Here is a 4,727-nt window from a genome sequence, read left to right as displayed (position 1 = left end):
AATTATGTGATTTATTTGTGTGTATTTGTTTGATGTGATTTATGTGATTTAATTGTGTATTTGTTTATATTTATGTGTTAGCTTAAATGTTTAATTATTTATTTTTTATTTAAAGAAATGGGTTTGGGTACTGTAAGGACCAACTAAATGGGACTCATGGATTACTTGGATATGAAGTCTAGATGGGTAAGAATTATAGCCTATGGGTGTATTTTAGATTATTATTTAATAACATTTATTTTGAAAATTTAATTATTATTTTAGTTTTCCTTTCAGCATTTTATTTATTATTTAGGGTAAAATGCAAAAAACCCCCCTGAACTATTGGGATTTTGCAATTAACCCCTTAAACTACAAAAAATCACCCTGAACTATGATTTTATTGCAAAATATCCCCTAAATTATTGTTTTGTTGCATTCCGGTAGGTGACTTGGTCAGAAATATTAAAAGACAAATTTACCCTTTGTGATACCCCCGAATTTCCGAATGCGGGTTGGCCAGGCGCACGCCCAAATACCCGAGGATATCAAAATAAATTGATAACAAACGAACACAGAGTACAAAAGAATAAAGAAGAATAAATAAAATGCTGACAAGAAACTAAAATGATAATTTAATAATAAACCTCATAATATATTTCCATTAATTAATAAACTCTTCTGATACAACTGATCCTCCAAAATACAACTCGGGAATCCATACTGTGTGGACCCCTAGAAAATCCAAACTAAACAAATGACAGTAATCTAAAACAGGAAACTGAATTATAAAGGAACTCCTATGTAGCATCGGAAAAATGAAGTAGACTGATCCCCGCTCAGCACGAACAACCTCTACTCGTGACGAACACCTGAAAAAATAATGGTGGGTCAGGCCCACAAACAAGTTCTACTCTACTACAGTCCAAGCAGAGATCCGATACACGTATATATCTTAGTCAATCCAACAGTAACTAGTAGTCCGTATATATATATATATACACACTAAAGGAACCTCACTAGACTATAAGGTTGTCTCAACCTGAATAGTAGGCAACATGCAAAACGCACATATAGTAGGCATGAGTACCTAGACCTACCAGGGTACACAACTACACTATATCTAGCTACACATCCCTGGCGATATACGCGCCCAAACCATTGATCCTGAGACTCAAGCTCATATCATGGCACCATACTTATATATATAAAATCTAGTAACCATCCTATCCAGTATAAATTAATCTTGCATAAGTCATTCAACTTGTTCAGCTGACCTGACTTGAATATAAGTAGGACTTAACATTTTAGTTAATCCATTCCCTTATATAATAAATTAATCCTCCATAAGTCATTCAACTTGTTCAGCTGACCTGACTTAAATATAAGTAGGACTTAACATTTTAGTTAATCCATTCCCTTATATAATAAATTAATTCTCCATAAGTCATTCAACTTGTTCAGCTGACCTGACTTAAAATATAAGTAGGACTTAACATTTTTGTTAATCTATTCCCTTATATAAAATAGGTAGGACTTAACTGATAAGTTAATCCATCCCTAGAATGCCACCGTCCCATACCGGTGCATTAAACCACACAATCCAACAATTGATGTAACAATTAAGGAAATACATCAAACATTCCATAAATAACTATGATAAATATGATATCAAGTTATCACATAATAGGAATGACTTATTATTTCTTTAAACTTCCTATATCATATGTCCTACACAAACTGAATCTTATACATGATGATATTTTATTATACCGTTAAATAAGGATTCTCTATATCCAATTCATCCTACACATTTAATCTCAATTGCTAAAATAGTTTAAAAGATTAAATCCATTCGTTTGTTTAAAACATTCAAATAGCAAACATCATTATGATTGAGTCTATTTAAATTTATTAAAACCCAAACCTAGTCCCTATTTAATGTTCAGGAATCCTAGGCATGTTTCTACGTTCCATCATTCCACAGATATGAAAAATACATAATTTAAACATGTAAAAATTCACATAAGAAATCAAATCAAAATCATGCATTTTATCAATTCATAACACAAGAACAGATATGAACCAATTTCATAAAACCTATGTTCTAACCCAATTAAACATGCATAATTATTTAATTTTATGTGTTTAATAAATCCTGGAATTTCCTAGGCATGTACAGAAACACGAATCAAAGGGAAAGAGATAGAAGAAGAACTTACCTTAAACTTTCGGATCGAAAGTTAAACTTCTTCTTCCTTGATCTTCTCTCTACATGATTTTTTTCTCCTCATTCCTTCCTTTTCTTCCTTCCCTCTCTAACACTATCTCTCTAGTATATATCACGTGAATATTTCTAACCCCCTTTTACAACCTATAGCTATATATTTATAGGCTAAATAATTTAACTCTAACCCTTTTCCCAATCCAAGTCAACTAAAAAAAAATGAAAATAAAAATATTAAAAAGGTAAGCAAAATATGTTACGTATATAATTTATGTATATGTTTATTAAATAAATAAATTAATACACATTCCATTATTTATTAATGGATTATCCAATAATATTTAAGTTACCATAATATTATAAAGTAACTTAAAACATAATACGTATCAAATCTATGTATATTTTTATTATTTAAATAAATATATACATCAGATTAAATATTACTACCCAAATTACCATAAAAGTAATTAATAAATTACTTTCTCTTATATATATATATATATTAAAAAGGTAAGTAAAATATGTTACGTATATAATTTATGTATATGTTTATCAAATAAATAAATTATACACATTCTATGGATTATCCAATAATACTTAAGTTACCATAGTATTATAAAGTAACTTAAAACATAATACGTATCAAATCTATGTATATTTTTATTATTTAAATATAAAACATATACATCAGATTAAATATTACTACCCAAGTTACTATAAAAATAATTAATAAATTACTTTCCTTTTTATATGTATATAATATATATCTATATATATACATACATTATTCATGGGTAATAATCCATACACATCCAACCTCCTATCTAAGTAGTCCATGGGACCCAATTGGTTGGCCCATTACTACTAACCATAACTATAAAAGAAAAATAAAATAAAATAATAAAAGAAAAGAAAACATTTAATTTACAATTTATCAAAACACCATTTAAGCACATAATCTAATTAAACAATTAACACATAGACAAATACAAATAATACATAGACACATAATCAAATAATCAAGTAATACCTAATTCAATTAAACACATAAGCAATTAGTCAAATAATTAAAAAATACAATTAAAACAAATAAATAAATACCGAGACTATCCTTTTAAAATTAGGGGTATTACACCCTTTTTAAAAACTACGTCATTTTGAGAGAGGCCATCGATAATTTCATAAACCAGAAAAAAAAAAAAATTTGTTCCCCTCTTTCCCTAATTTCTCTCTTTCTCTGTTCTCCATTCTCTCTCCTCCTAGCATCCATATAACCCAATTCCGGTGAGATGGAATTGGGTCTTCAATGGGGAGTTTTTGTTCGGAGCTTTCGCCTGGGTCAATGGGTCAAGGTTCACCAAAATTTTGCAATGAGATTGCTTGGCTATTGGCTCGGCCGTGGAGAGCTTGGGGCGGTGAACAATGGGTTGTGATGGTGAACTCGCGGCAGCTAGCTCGGCTTTGATGGTGTCGGCTGTAAAGGAGGCGGCGGTGAGCTTGTGGCGGTGCTCGGAACACTGACGGCGGTGTGCTCGGCTAGTGGAGATGGCTGGTTCTAGACGACATCGAATCAGCAACTAAAGAAGTCGCGATTCCGGTGATGGGCCGTGATTGGGTTTGATGGCGACCAGCAGGACTGAACGCTGCGAGCTTAGCTTTGGATAATGGTGGCAAGTGGTGGAGAGGATGGCTGTGGATTAGCTGGTCCTCACCGGATAGTTTGCTCATCGTTGCTGTTGTCCGGTTCGGTTCTCTTTGCCGTCACTGGAATTGGAAGTGGAAGCTCACGGATCGCCGCCATGGTTTTGTGTGGCTTGGTTGATTTGTGATCAATTTTATGGTTTTATCGGTGGATCTGCGTGTTTGGTGCAGAGAAGGAACTAAATGACTTTTAGGTATTTGAGGTTTGGATATATGTGCCTCAATCAATCAAAGGTCTAGAAGAGCGAGTCGACACAGTACAGAAGATTGAGTCGATCATGCCTGTATGCATCCTCTGTGAAATTGATTGTGTGTGTGTGTTTTTTTTCTTTTTCCAGGCCACATATATATATAAACAGAGGAAGGGAGAGAGGAGATGAGAGCTATGTTCCAGCGAGAAAGATGAATAGTGAATATGAACAGTATAAGGGTGTGTTTAGGTGTTTAAAAGGGGTGTGGGTTTAATAGTTAAAGTAAGGGCATTAGTGTTTTTTCATGGTCATGAGGGCATTATAGTCATTAAAGTTATAGTGTATGTCATGTGACCATCATATGACGACGATCCGACCGGAACAGTGACTGAGGGGGTCATTTGCAACAAAAATGCATAATTTAGGGGGTTAGTTGCAACTTTAGTAATTCAGGGGGTTAATTGCTCATTGCCCTATAGTTCAGGGGTTTTTTTTGCATTTTACCTTATTCTTTATTTATCCTTTTGTATTCTGTGTTCATTTATTGTCACATTGTTTTAATATACCCGGGTCTTCGGGTGTGAGCCTGGCCAACCTACACTTGGAAATTCGGGAGTATCATAGTTGGT

The 4,727-nt window shown here is 33.0% G+C and overlaps 1 long non-coding RNA gene across 1 annotated transcript; it reads right to left on the bottom strand.

Annotated features, from left to right (window-relative positions):
- Positions 1-613: 613 nt before the first annotated feature.
- Positions 614-2,479, bottom strand: LOC132287683 (uncharacterized). The gene is made up of 2 exons (XR_009473109.1): positions 2,202-2,479; positions 614-851 (listed from the first exon to the last, which is right to left on the bottom strand). It is a non-coding gene; the product is annotated as an uncharacterized LOC132287683 (long non-coding RNA).
- Positions 2,480-4,727: the final 2,248 nt, after the last annotated feature.

The sequence above is a fragment of the Cornus florida genome, unplaced genomic scaffold (assembly GCF_030987335.1).
Source record: "Cornus florida cultivar Cherokee Brave unplaced genomic scaffold, ASM3098733v1 CherokeeBrave_3.0.0_Hap2_Chr02, whole genome shotgun sequence".
Taxonomy (NCBI): domain Eukaryota; kingdom Viridiplantae; phylum Streptophyta; class Magnoliopsida; order Cornales; family Cornaceae; genus Cornus; species Cornus florida.
Note: the sequence above shows the minus strand (reverse complement) of the source record. Positions and strands in the feature narration are given on the sequence as shown.